The 13,998-nt window shown below is 41.6% G+C and overlaps 1 protein-coding gene across 4 annotated transcripts in view; it reads right to left on the bottom strand.

The window, feature by feature from the left end:
- The window catches only part of ECHDC1 (ethylmalonyl-CoA decarboxylase 1), a 44,928-nt gene extending 44,655 nt beyond the window's left edge, over positions 1–273 (bottom strand). For all 4 annotated transcript variants that reach the window (XM_082474909.1, XM_082474911.1, XM_082474902.1 and 1 more), the window contains exon 1: positions 1–273. The gene's annotated coding sequence lies outside the window, so the exon portion shown is untranslated.
- Between the last annotated feature and the right edge of the window lie 13,725 nt (positions 274–13,998).

Here is a 13,998-nt window from a genome sequence, read left to right as displayed (position 1 = left end):
CTGGCAAAGGGCTCTGCGTCGCTGTGCGCTGCGTTCCCACACCCAGCAGAGGGCAGCGGGTCTGCGGGGCGGCTTCACACGGACCGCACCGCCGAACCCCCGCGGGTCGCCGTCTGGAATCCCTGTGGAGAAGCACTAAAGTCCGTTACGCAGCGACAGCTAGGGTCTTCTCCTAGACGGTACTTAAAGTGAAGCCCCTACGGCCACAAGGTCCTGCAGCTCCCAGGGACGCCAACTTCCCCTTCCGCCCCGCCGCGCCCCCTTCCGCTCCGCCCGGATCCTCTTCCGTTTCCCCGACCCCGACCCCGCCCTCGACCCCGCTGCCGCTGCACTCCGCTCCTGTGCGGCCCGTTACTTGTCTTTCGCGTCGGCTCTTTCTCCCGACGCCCCTGTGCCAGGGCGGAAACCCCAGACCCAGAAGCCCCGCCGCCGGCGCCGCGTAGCACCCCGTTGTTGCCCGGGTTCCCGCCCTCCTGTCGTGAGCGAGCCCTGAAAGCGGGTTCCTATCCGCCGAGCTTCGCGACGCAGGGCCGGGGCTGGTGCCCGGAAGCCCCGAAATCCTGCGCTGTTTTAGGCTCCTGAGTAGACGTGGAAAGAGTGAAGGAGAAGGAAGCCAGTTTAGGAGAATTTCGAAAGGGGAGGGTAGAGGAAGTTATCTAGGCTGTGCCTTCTTACACATGTCATCTGTGTTATTGAGTGGAGAGAGGCATTTTTGTGTTTTTTGTTTTTGCCAAAAAGCATATGCACCGCGTGTAATAGCGTCATTGTAACGCTCAACAAGCTTAAAATTATTTGCCAGTCCGAAGTGCTTTGGAAGGTAGCTGAAAAGGTGCTCAGGAGTTTGGAGGAAGGGGAACAAGTTTGGCAACTAGTGAAGATTCATGGAAGGTAGCACAGAAGATGACAGTTATGCATTTCAGTACTGTGACTAATACGCTGATAGACCAGTATTTCTTTTCTGTAATCGCACTTCACCCACAGAAGTGCCTCTTCACCCACAGCTATGGGCATATAATTAGAGTAGATGGGAATCTGCAATGACGTGTCAGTGGTGGTAGGCAGTGGGCCTAAATAACGAATTCTATTGATATTTACTTGAATTTCATGTTGAAATTCCCTCACACCCCCTACACACACACACACGTGTACATTTGTAATTAGCCTTGATAAATTGGAATCTACTTTGGGGCTAAACCACAAAAAGTATTTAAGTGTCCTGGGAGGACAGGAAGGTGGGAGCTGGGAGGGCTGAGACCAGGATATCTGATACTTGCTTCCCATATCCTGTAGAAAAAGTTTTCTATTCCAAGACCTAGTCTTTCACATTTTTTTTGTTTCCCAGTAGTGTTCTGGTTGCCCATCTGTATGAATAGCATTTCAGTGTACATTTACATACAACTTAGTGTAAAAATGCCGTTTACTACAATAACCGTTGTGCCGAACCACAAACTAAAAAGTTAATGTGCTGTAATATTAGCATGTCAGTGCCTAGTCTACCTTTAACTGCTGGCTCAATCTGCAAATATTGGATGGCCATTTATTTAATCATTTGAGTTTTCATAAAATATATATCCAGTTATTCTTCCCCTCCTTCACTTGACTTACTGTTAAACTGCATTTCTTCCTTTTACTCCATCTCATGTTCTACAGTCAAGACTTTTCAGTATCTTCTCTTCTGCGAGATTGGCTCAAAATAGCTTTCAGTCTTGAGGCACATAAAATTTTCTGTGTCACACTTAATTACCTTTTTTCTGCATTTTTATAACAATTCCAAAAGACTTCTGGGACCTTAAAAAGTATTATGACCCAACTTTATATCTGGATAGGTCACCATTCATCCCTTTCTAAAGAGTTTGGATGTCCAAGAAAAACCCAATTGAGAGATAAAAGTAGATATTTTTATCAAATATGAAAAGCATCAAGTGACTATAACTTCTGTTACTTTGCGATTTTCTTCTCTCCTCTGTCTCTTCCATGCCTTTCCCCTCTCCCTCTCTCTCTTTCCGACACTTCCTCACTTCCTAGATAGTAAGAGATATTCCCTCCCATCTATTTTTAAAAGAGTGTAATTCTCTGTTGGCATTAGAAAAAAATAAGTTTTTTCTGTTTAGGAATATAATGTTACTGTGCACATATGAAAATTTTAAAAAACAACAAAAACCTTCCCTAGTCCCATCCACAGAGGTAACTGCTAATATTTGAGCATATTCTAAAAATATAAATTGATATATTCCGTCTATAGCAATATCTATATCTGATGGCCATATGTATATATATGTATATATAAAGGAATATTATTAAGCCATAAGAAAGAAGGGAAGTCCTGCCATTTGCTATAATATGAATGGATCTTGAGGGCATTACAATAAGTGAAATAAGTCAGAGAAAGATACTGTATGATATCACTTATTTGTGAAATCTAAAAAAGCCAAAGTCATAGAAAAAAAGCCAAAGTCATAGAAACTGAGACTAGAAAGGTGGTTACAAGGGTCTGGGGGATGGGGAAAATGAGGAGATATTGGTCAAAAGGTACAAAATTTAAATTACATAGGATGAATAAATCCTGGAGATCTAGTGTATAGCATGATGACTATGGCTAGTAATGCTGTATTGTATACTTGAAATTTGCTAAGAGAGTAGATCTTAAGTGTTCTCACCACACACACACACACACACACACACACACACACACGGTAACTGTGAAGTGATGGATATATTAATTAGCTTGATTGTGGTAATCATATCACAATGTATACATATATTAAAGCATCACATTGTTTACATTAAGTATATACAATTTTATTTGTCAATTACACTTCCATGAAGCTGGCGGGGGGGAAGGAAGTGGGATAATGACACCTTCAACTATTACTGTTGAATTGTGTTTGTCTAAGTCTGTTTCTCCCTTCAATTTTGTAAATTTTTCCTGTATTTTGTGGCTCTAACTTTAGGTAAACATGTGGTTATGAATGTTTTATCTTCCTAAGGTTGACACTGTTATCATTTTTAAAGTCCCTCTTTGTCTCTTGTAACATTTTTTAAAAGTCCAATTTGCTTTACATCAGCATACACATTCCAGCTTTCTTATTGTTACTATTTACATGATATATATTTTTCCATCTTATTACCTTCAACCTATTTGTATCTATAAATCTAAATTTGTCTACTCTCACAACATATACTTGGTTCTTGTCTGTTTTTTTAACTAGCGTCACAATCTCTGCCTTTTTATTGGATTGTTTAATTCAGTCACATTTAATGTTGTTATTAATATAGTTGATTTACACCTGCCATTTTACCTTTTGTTTTCTGTCTCATTTCTTTCTTTCCTTTATTTTTCCTTCACTTCTTAGTTTGCATTAATGATTGTTTTCTCTTGTTACATTTTTTTTCCTTTTACAGTTTTTTCATTATTTGGGGGTTATATTCTTAGTGGTAGTTCTGGGGTTTGCCATATACATCTTACCTTATCAGAGTCTACTTCAGATTTATACTAACTTAATTCCAGTAACATATAGAAATGTTACTCCTATATAGTTCTTTTTTCTGCCTTTCGGTTCCATTATTATTATACATACTGCATTTCTAAATGTTACAAACCACACAGTACATTGTTATAAGTGTTCATTTATATAGTTGTATATCTTCTAAAAAAAACTGAGAGAAGAAAAGAGCAAATGTATATTTATAGCATTTATTATATTAACCTTATTTATCATTTATGGTTCTCTTTAAGATTTGAGTTACCATCTAGTGTCATAGCCTTATTCCAATACAGCTTTGCTCCCACCAATCTTCTCTGTGCTATTATTGGCAAATATATTACATTTTATATGTTATAGACCTACTTATATACATGCTGTTTTACATAATTGCTTTTTAAATCAACTAAGAGAAGGAGAAGCAATACACATTCAATGTTTTATCATTACATAATTATTTTATCAGTATCTTTTTTCTTTTTTTCATATGGTTTCCAACTACTGTCTGAGGTCACTTGCTTTCAGCTTGAAGAGGTTCTCGTAGTATTTCTTGTTAGTTGGGTTCACTTACAATGAATTTTTTTCAGTTTTTGTTTATCTGACATTGTCTTTATTACAGCTCCATTGTGCTGCTTTCAAATTTTTCTCTTTAGACAACGATGTCTTTAGACAAAAATGTCTTTGAACATTTAACTATCATGTTTCTGGGTAGCTCTCTTTGTGTTTTTCCTACTTGTAATTTGTTGAGCCTCTTGGATGAGTAGATTAATGTTTTTTATCAAATATGAGAAATTTTCATGATTTCTTTGAATAAGTTTTTGCAGTTTTGTTTGTTTGCTTGCTTCTTTCTCTCTCCTTTCTCTGCTCTGGTAATCCTATTACATGTATGTTGGTGAGCTTAGTGATGTTATGTGTTTCTCTTAGGCTCTGTTCATTTTTCCTTCATTCTTTTTGTCCTCTCTGTTTTTTTGGATTGTATACTCTCTATCAACCTTTCTTTATATTTGCTAATTTTTTCTTCTGCCAGTTCAATTCTACGGTTGAGCCCTGTAGTGATTTTTCTTTTCTTGGTTATTGTATTTTCAATTTTAGAATTTCTATTTGTTTCTTCTTTGTAATTTCTTTCTCCTTTTTGATATTCTCTCTTTGGTGAGGCATTATCATTGTACCTTCCTTTAATTCTTTAAGCATGATTTCCTTTGATTCTTTGAAGATATTTGTGATAGCTGCTTTGAAGTCTGCTATGGTCAACATCTGGGCCCCCTCAAATAAAGTTTCTATTGCCTGCTTTAAAAAAAAACAAACAAAAATAAAACTGTGTATGTGTCACCCTTTCCAATTTCTTGCATGTCTCCTTTTTTTTTAACTTTACATTTTAGATAATATATTGTAGTAACTCTGCATATGATTCTCCCCCACCCATTTGGTGCTTATCATTGTTTACTTGTTTATTTCTTTAGCTACTGGTGCTGCTATCTTAGTTTGAAGGCTCTGATGTTGCTCCTGAGAGAGTACTGCAAACGCTCCTGGGATGATAGGGGTTTTAGCAGGGCTTTCTTTGACTGTCTCTTTCCCTGATCACACCCAGATGTTAGACTCCTTCAACTGCTGGCTGAGCTGCTGTATTGTTTTATAGTGCCCTTGGGCATAAGTTGCTCCAGAGTTTGATGCAATTAAATTTGGCCCTCATTTTAGGGGTAGTGTCTGAAGCCAGCATATGAAGATTGCTCTGACGCCAGGAGTGATTTTCTTAGGCATCTCTTTCCCTGTTTCCCTCTAGCAAACTTGCTGGCCAGCCTTTTAGCTTGTCATTCTCACTCCCAACAAACAGCTCCATTGTTTCTAAGCGCACCCTTAGGTTCGACCTTTCCCACACTCTGTTTCATGCAAAGTTAGTTCATCTGGTAGAACTTCAGAAATTTCTGTTCTGAAGGCCTATCTGTCCTCCTGAGGAAAAAAAATCTCTGACTTCTATGTATGGTATCTTTCCCTCAGGAGGAAGGCACTAAGTGTAGGCAGTAGCCTCTGGTCCTCTTGGCTTGCCTCTCCAATAGTGAAACCTCCACCTCGAAATGAGCTAGCATGAGAGAAATCAAGGCCCCAGTCTTCTCAGCCTACCACACTTGTGGTAGAGCCTCTGGCCTATGAATTGAGGCTGGGTGAAAGAAGAGAGCCTCTGACCTCTATTGCAGTCACCTGGAATTTAGTCTCTGCAAAACGTAGCTGGGGTATTTGATAAACACTGGCAGCCTGTCCCTTGCATAGCACTTAAGAGGAGAGGGAACCCTATGTTCTTGGTTGCACTTGTCTGGAATGAACTTTCTTTCATGCTGATGTGGAGCAAGGGACAGAGGGAACAGGTTGTGATTCAAATGGCCCAGATTCTCACTGTTCTTACTGAGTTTTAGTAGATTTTCGTGAATAAATGTTTGTCGTATGTCCTTATGCCAATTTCCATATACATTGAAATGTCATGTTTTTTTAAAATAAGTTTTACTATTTGGTTGGGGACTGGGTCCATGGAGCTCCTCATGCTGCCATTCCAGAGGTGGGACTCCTGAATTGGTCACCGTTGAGAGAGCAGCTTTAATTAAGGTGGGAAGAAGCAGTGCAAATGATTAAAAACTCAAAGGATGGTAATGAAGTGAAGGCAAAGGCTGGCTAGCAACTACTCTTTTAGATGTTTTGATGCAAGGTAGGGTAGCTATAAAATCGTAGACAAGAAGTACAAGGGTGGAAAGGTTTCTTTTTGTTGTTTTTTTTTTTTTAAATAAAGGCACTCTCTTAATAGTCTATGGATTTTAGTGTTGAAAGTAGATAAGAAGTAACATGGCTTGACAAGGAGAAAAGACAGCTTTTCTCCCAAGTCAACAAGAGTGGAAAAGTTAATTGGGGACGTTACTGAATATTTTTTGATGAGGGGAGTGGTGTGGCAATGTGTCTTGAGATGAAAAACAGGAAAAATAAAATAAATTAATGAGAGCTGGCTTTGATCTTCTCGCTAAGGCACTGATTCCCAAAAGTGTATGCACTTTAGAATTTCCTAGTGTCTTTTTTTGCCTCCACCAGAAGCATACCTTAACCCAAGGATTCACATGCAAGCAGTTTATTGAAAGTAGCCAGGAACACAGGTGAGGTGATACAGAGAAGTGAAGGAGGTGTAATTAAGCATGATACCACAGTGGGGGAAACGGAGCCTACTCCCCAGGGAAGCTCTAGAAGACAGTGTAAAACATGTGTGCAAAATTGTCCCATCCAGGGACTGTTGAGAGCTGGAGTATATGTATTCCCACACCAGCGAGTCATTTTCCTGGCACTTCTGGCCTGCTGTGATCTCCAGCAAAGTGAGTTCAGGCAACTAAGATCCCACATGCTAAGATCCTGCATGCCACACCACACGGCCAAAAAAAAAAAAAGAACAGCAAAAGATTCCTGGAATTGAGGTAAAAATTGCAAGAACTCATATGATTCAGCATCATCTTTGACATACAGGAACATTAGGCGTTCTAAGGAAAAGAAGGGGATGAGTGTAGCAGTTATCAAGGTTTATGACCTGATTTTGTAAGTCGGTGGAAGGTTAGAGTCTAGGGACTCAAAAGTACTGGGAAAAAAGGGCAGAGTTGAAATGTGCAAGCATGGAATTAGGCCAAATAGAAAAGTAAGAGAAGCCAAAAGGGGCTCTAATGTACTGAAAAGATACAGAAGGGGAAAGGACACCAGAGGTCTTCCTGAAGAGTAAATGCAACAAATAGGAGAGGAAACAGAGCAGGAGGAAAAGATTAGATAGAAGTGGAGTCTTGAGATTTAATCTTCGAAGTGGAGCAATTCAGAGCTGTAAGACTGACTGAAATGAAGTGGAGATAAAAGGTTTTGGAAATATGGAGCTTGAGAAATTATGAGGCTAGACTTTCTGATGAGTCATTTATATACATATATAACAGCAGGAGATGAAAGGAAAAAGAAAATTCTCAGCCTAGTATTAAAGGTGTGAAAGGAGATGATATGGGATGTTGGGATGTTTCATAACCAGGAGATGTTGCAAAAAGATTCAGAAAATGATGCATCACATATCAAAATTATTTTGACATTTGACACAGAGACATAATCTGTCTTATTTAGTATTACCCACAACATTAGTCTTTCTGATTCACACAGAAGAAATTCAACCAAGAATAAATTCTTTAATTTCAACAATTATTTTAAGATTTACTAATTGGAATAATAACTTTTTGAATTTTATAGTTGGCTCCCATGAAGCATTTGCTCCGATATGGAAACAGTAGTTTCAGTCTTCAAACTATGAAGGCATGTCGGGAAGTGATCTTTAAATTTCAATGGTCACTTTCAACAACCTAATTATTTCAGAATTACCAGTTAAGCAATCAATTACTAAAGTGAAGCCTGCATAGCAACATGATTTCAGGACCTTTCTCGTCCTAAGAGGCCTTGTTCTAGGCACTGAAGATCAAATAGCGAACAAGATAGACATGGTTGCAGGTGTATAGGAGGAGGAGGAGGAGATGACATTGAAAGAAGAAATAGGGGTTTCTTTCTACATAAGTTTCTACATCGGTTATTCCAAATGGCTGTAAAAAGATGAACACGAAAACTGAGATGACAAAACAAATACTTTTCCTTTCAACACCTACCTGAATTACAAATGAATGAACTACACACAGTTTTACTTAATGATTTATAAACATAATAAAAGTAACTTTTTATTGAGCACCTACTATGTATCCAAGCGGTTAACATGGCATTAACTAATTGGTGGCAGTACCAAAGTGGGCAATTGTTGTTTTCTGTGCAAACATGAGTTTAGCTCTCATTCTCCCACCCCCAACCAGCTTGCCACCCCTACGTCTGATATATGGAAATCCTTGCAGCACCACTCAAGGTAAGTATTGATATTATTAACTTTGTTTTATAGATGAAGAAACTGAGGTCAAATTGGTTAAATAAACTGCCGAAGAGCTCATGGCTTGTAATTGCAAAAGATATAATTTGAACCCATATCTTGCGGGGGTTTTTCTTTATAGTGCTTCGATAATGACTACGTTTCTCCTTTGTATCTATACTGAGCTGCATATATATAAAACTCCCCCTCCATTTGGTCTCTTATACCATTTTTAGAGCTTCCTCTGCCTCATTTTTCTCCTTTCCTCAGATCTGTGTCTGAGTAAGAAGAAGGAAGAGTATTTTAAGACTGGCAGTGAACATTTCTGACTGTGTGGCTACATAGCTAGGTTGATGTAGAGGTAGGAAGTGAGTAGAGGGTTCAGAGCTGATATCCCCAGTACTACGTTAGATATTTCTAACTCTCTATATTCTCTGTGCAGGTCCTGGGTCAATTTGTCCTCAAATCTCCTTCTTGGTCTGCTCTATTTAGCAAAAAGATAAACTCCCATGCCAGTTTGTTTACTGCCAATGATGACTACTGTAGAGAAACTGAAGGGTGGGAAGAAGAGGAAAGCCACGGTGTTTCCACTTCTCCTGGCCTGTGGTGTCATAATTGATGGCAGTTGTGTTTCCTAACATGGCTCCAGTTCCCACCAGGTGACCCTGGCCCCTGTGCTCTCATAATGCCACCTCTGCCTTTTGTCCCTTCAGACTGAAGTGAGGAGATAATGGGTTCCTATTGTTGCCAGCCTCTAGATAGCCTCAGGGTCCTCAGGGTCCTCTGTTGGGCTTCTCAGTTTTTTTGTTTTTTTGTTTTTTTTTTTCCTGTGCCACCAGGGGAGCCTGAGAATTTTTATTAGCACCTTTTAATTATTATTTATTTATTTACTTATTTATGGCTGTGTTGGGTCTTCGTTTCTGTGCGAGGGCTTTCTCTAGTTGCGGAGAGCGGGGGCCACTCTTCATTGCGGTGTGCGGGCCTCTCACTATCGTGGCCTCTCTTGTTGCGGAGCACAGGCTCCAGATGCGCAGGCTCAGTAATTGTGGCTCACGGGCCTAGCTGCTCTGCGGCATGTGGGATATTCCCAGACCAGGGCTCGAACCCGTGTCCCCTGCATTAGCAGGCAGATTCTCAACCACTGAGCCACCAGGGAAGCCCGGGCTTCTCAGTTTTTCATCACCTGGGTCACCATTCCTTTGCAATAAATTTCTGCTGTTTTAAATACTCAGTGGTTTTTGTTTTCATGATTAGCTCTTCACACACACCCAGTACACTTTATACTTCATTATAAGGCTCAGTGTGCTTGTGAATATATATTTAATAAATGTCTTCTTAGCCAAACTCTAAGTTTCATGAGGACAGAGACCATTACTATCGCCTTTAGCTCTGAATTGCCATGATTACCATAGGAGAGGTGCTTGATAATTATTTTTGAATGAACGAATGGATGAATAAGATGTGCAGTAGGTTTTCTCTCCTCAAACCATCTCAGTCACCTCCTCATTTCTTATTCTTGCCTTGGAAAAATGAGGTAAAATAACAGACAAAGCAAAGTTCTTCTTGTTCTATACTTGCTGACACTTCCTCATGTCTTTCAAGCACCTAGAAAAGTCAACTCACACACAAAAATCAAGTAACATCTGCCCAAATAATTAAAATAAGAGAGGACTATTTGAATGTACCAAAGGAAAAACTTTATGAAACTCACTTGAGAAGCTGAGAGAGAGAAAGCTTAAGGATGTAACTTTATAGAACCAGAGGAAAACCCAGTGAGCACTGCACTAGTTTTATTTTAACATGGAACTGGTTTCTTCCTGTCATTTTTACCTGTCAGATAATTTGGATTTGAATGAGTCATACCAGTGATTCAAAAAGTTTGAAACGATATTACTCTTTACCAAATTTAGTAGGAAAGAGAGGAGAATTTATTTTGAAATTTCAGAAATCTTAAAAGATGTATTACTTGGTCAGAGTGCAAAGTCATGGGTAGTCTCTCCAGAAGTCACAATTTGGACAGTGCTTGTGGATTTTTCAGATCTGTTTTCATCTCAGCAGAGATCACTGTGTATCCTCCTGACATTTTTGGAGGACCTTCTATCCTCCCTTCTTTTCCTTCTTTATGAGGACAGCAGGAGGGGATCATGGTGGGAGGAGGAAAGAAGTTGTCAGTCAGTCTTTTGCTTGCCATTATTTAGAGAAAGTAACCCAGTTCCTGCAAAAATTAAGTGGCAGAAAGTGAAGCAGTACTCAAAGTAAGCAAAAATCATTTGGTCAATGTCAAAAACAACGAGCTGAAAATGATCTTTGTGTAAAGAAATTGCACGTTAAATATCCCTCTGGAATTCAAATTCTCTTATGTCAGTGATATGTCTGAAATGCTACTCCTGGTGTTCTTATGCTCACCGTAGGGAGAGGTAAAGAGAATTTCCAACTGTTGTCTAAATTTAAAATACAGGCATATCGAGAGAGTGGTTCAAGATGGCAGAGTAGAAGTATGTACCTTTACTCCCTCTTGCGAGAGCACCAGAATCACAACTAACTGCTGAACATTCATCGAGAGGAAGACACTGGAGCTCACCAAAAAAGATACCCCACATCCAAAGACAAAGGAGAAGCCGCAATGAGACAGTAGGAGGGGCGCAATCACAATAAAATCAAATCCCATAACCGCTGGGTCAGTGACTCACAGACTGGAGAACAATTATACCACAGAAGTCCACCCACTGAAGTGAAGGTTCTGAGCCCCACGTCAGGCTTCCCAATCTGGGGGTCTGGCAATGGGAGGGGGAATTCCCAGAGAATCAGACTTTGAAGGCTAGCAGGATTTGATTGCAGGAATTCGACAGGAATGGGGGGAACAGAGACTCCAGTCTTGGAGGACACACACAAAGTAGTGTGCGCATCGGGACCCAGGGGAAGGAGCAGTGACCCCGGGGGAGACTGAACCAGACCTACCTGCTAGTGTTGGAGGCTCTCCTGCAGAGGCGGGTGGTGGCTCTGTCTCACTGTGGGGACAAGGACACTGGCAGCAGAAGTTCTGGGAAGTACTCTTTGGCATGAGCCCTCCCAGAGTCCACCATTAGCCCCACCAAAGATCCTGTAGGCTCCAGTGCTGGGTCGCCTCAGGCCAAACAATCAACAGGGAGGGAACCCAGCCCCACCCATCACCAAACAAGCCGATTAAAGTTTTACTGAGCTCTGCCCACCAGAGCAACACCCAGCTCTGCCCACCAGAGCAACACCCAGCTCTACCCACCACCAATCCCCCCCATCAGGAAACTTGCAAAAGCCTCTTAGATAGCCTCATGCACCAGAGGGCAGACAGCAGAAGCAAGAAGAACTACAATCCTGCAGACTATGGAATGAAAACCACATTCACAGAAAGACAGACAAAATGAGAAGGCAGAGGACTATGTACCCGATGAAGGAACAAGATAAAACCCCAGAAAAACAACTAAATGAAGTGGAGATAGGCAACCTTCCAGAAAAAGAATTCAGAATAATGATAGTGAAGATGATCCAGGACCTCGGAAAAAGAATGGAGGCAAAGATCGAGAAGATGAAAGAAATGCTTAAAAAAGGCCTAGAAGAATTAAAGAACAAACAAACAGAGATGAACAATATAATAACTGAAATGAAAAATACACTAGAAAGAATCAATAGCAGAATAACTGAGGCAGAAGAATGCATAAGTGACCTGGAAGACAGAATGGTGGAATCCACTGCCACAGAACAGAAAAAAGAATGAAAGGAAATGAAGACAACGTTTTTCTGAGGAGAGACCTTCAAGATGGTGGAGGAGTAAGATGTGGAGATCACCTTCCTCCTGATAAATACATCAAAAATACATCTACATGTGGAAAAACTCCTACACACTTACTGAACACTGGCAGAAGACCTCAGCCTTCCCAAAAGGCAAGAAAATCCCCACGTACCTGGGTAGGGCAAAAGAAAAAAGAAAAAACAGAGACAAAAGAATAGGGATGGAACCTGCACCTCTGGGAGGGAGCTGTGAAGGAGGAAAAGTTTCCACACACTAGGGAGCCCCCTCACTGGGGGGAATGGGAGTTGGGTGGAGGGGGGAAGCTTTGGAGCCATGAAGGAGAGCACAGCAACAGAAGTGCAGAGGGCAAAGTGGAGAGATTGTCACACAAAGGATGGGTGCCAACCAGCACTCACCAGCCTGAGAGGCTTGTCTGCTCACTGGTTGGGGCAGGTGAGGGCTGGGAGCTGAGGCTCAGGCTTTGGAGGTCAGTCCCCAGGGAGAGGAAAGGGGTTGGCTGCATGAAGACAGACTGAAGGGGGCTAGTGTGCCACAGCTGGCTGGGAAGGAGTCCAGGAAAAAGTCTGGACCTGCTGGAGAGGCAAGAGACCTTTGTTTCAGGGTGCGTGAGGAGAGGGGAATCCTTCCCAGTGTGCCCACAGAAGACAGAGCACTGCCTAAGTGAGCTCCAGAGATGGGTGCGAGCTGCAGCTATCAGCTCAGACCCCAGAGACAGGCATGAACTGCTAACACTGCTGCTGCTGCCACCAAGAATTCTGTGTGCAAGTGCAGGTCACTATCCACACCCCACTGGGAGCCTGTGCAACACACCACTGCCAGGGTCCTGTGATACAGGGACATGTTCCCTGGGAAAACACACAGCATGCCTCAGGCTGTTGCAACGTCACACCGGCCTCTGCCGCCTCAGGCTCTCCCCACATTCCAATTCTGACTACTGATCCCCTCCCTCCCCCTGGCCTGAGTGAGCAAGAGAGCCCTAATCGTTGCTGAATTAACCCCCTCCTCTCCAGGCAGGGAACAGACTCCTGAGGGCGGCCTACATGCAGAGGCAGGGCCCAAACCAAAGCTGAACCCAGGAGCTGTGCGAACAAAGAAGACAAAGGGAAATTTCTCCCAGCAGCCTCAGGAGCAGCAGATTGAATCCCCACTGTCAACTTGATAAACCCCGCATCTGAAGAACACCTGAATAGACAATGAATGTTCCCAAAATTGAGGTGGTGTAATTTGGGAGCAACTGTAGACTTGGGGTTTGCTTTCTGTGTCTAATTTGTTTCCGGTTTTATGTTTATCTTAGTGTAGTATTTAGTGCTTATTAACATTGGTGGATTTGTTTATTGGTTTGGTTGCTCTCTTCCTTTTTATATATATATATATATTTTTTTTCCTTTTTATCTTTTTGTGAGAGTGTATGTGTATGCTTCTTTGTGTGATTTTGTCTGTATAGGTTTGCTTTTACCATTTATTCTAGGTTTCTGTCTGTTTTTTGTTTTCTTTGTTTTTTTTTCTCTCTCTCTTCCATTTCTTCTGAGCCGTGTGGCTGGCAAGGTCTTGGTGATCCGGCTGGGTGTCAGGCCTGAGACTCCAAGGTGGGAGGGCTGAGTCCAGGACACTGGACCACCAGAAACCTCCCAGCCCCATGTAATATCAGTCGGCGAGAGCTCTCCCAGAGAACTTCATCTCAACACTAAGACCCAGCTCCACCCAACGACCAGCAAGCTCCAGTGCTGGATGCCACATGCCAAACAACTAGCAAGACAGGAACACAACCCCACCCATTAGCAGAGAGGCTGCCTAAAGTCATAGTAAGTTCACAGACACTCCAAAACACACCA

This window comes from Balaenoptera physalus (genome assembly GCF_965194825.1).
Source record: "Balaenoptera physalus genome assembly, chromosome: 9".
Lineage (NCBI taxonomy): Eukaryota > Metazoa > Chordata > Mammalia > Artiodactyla > Balaenopteridae > Balaenoptera > Balaenoptera physalus.
This window is presented reverse-complemented; position numbering and strand designations above follow the sequence as displayed.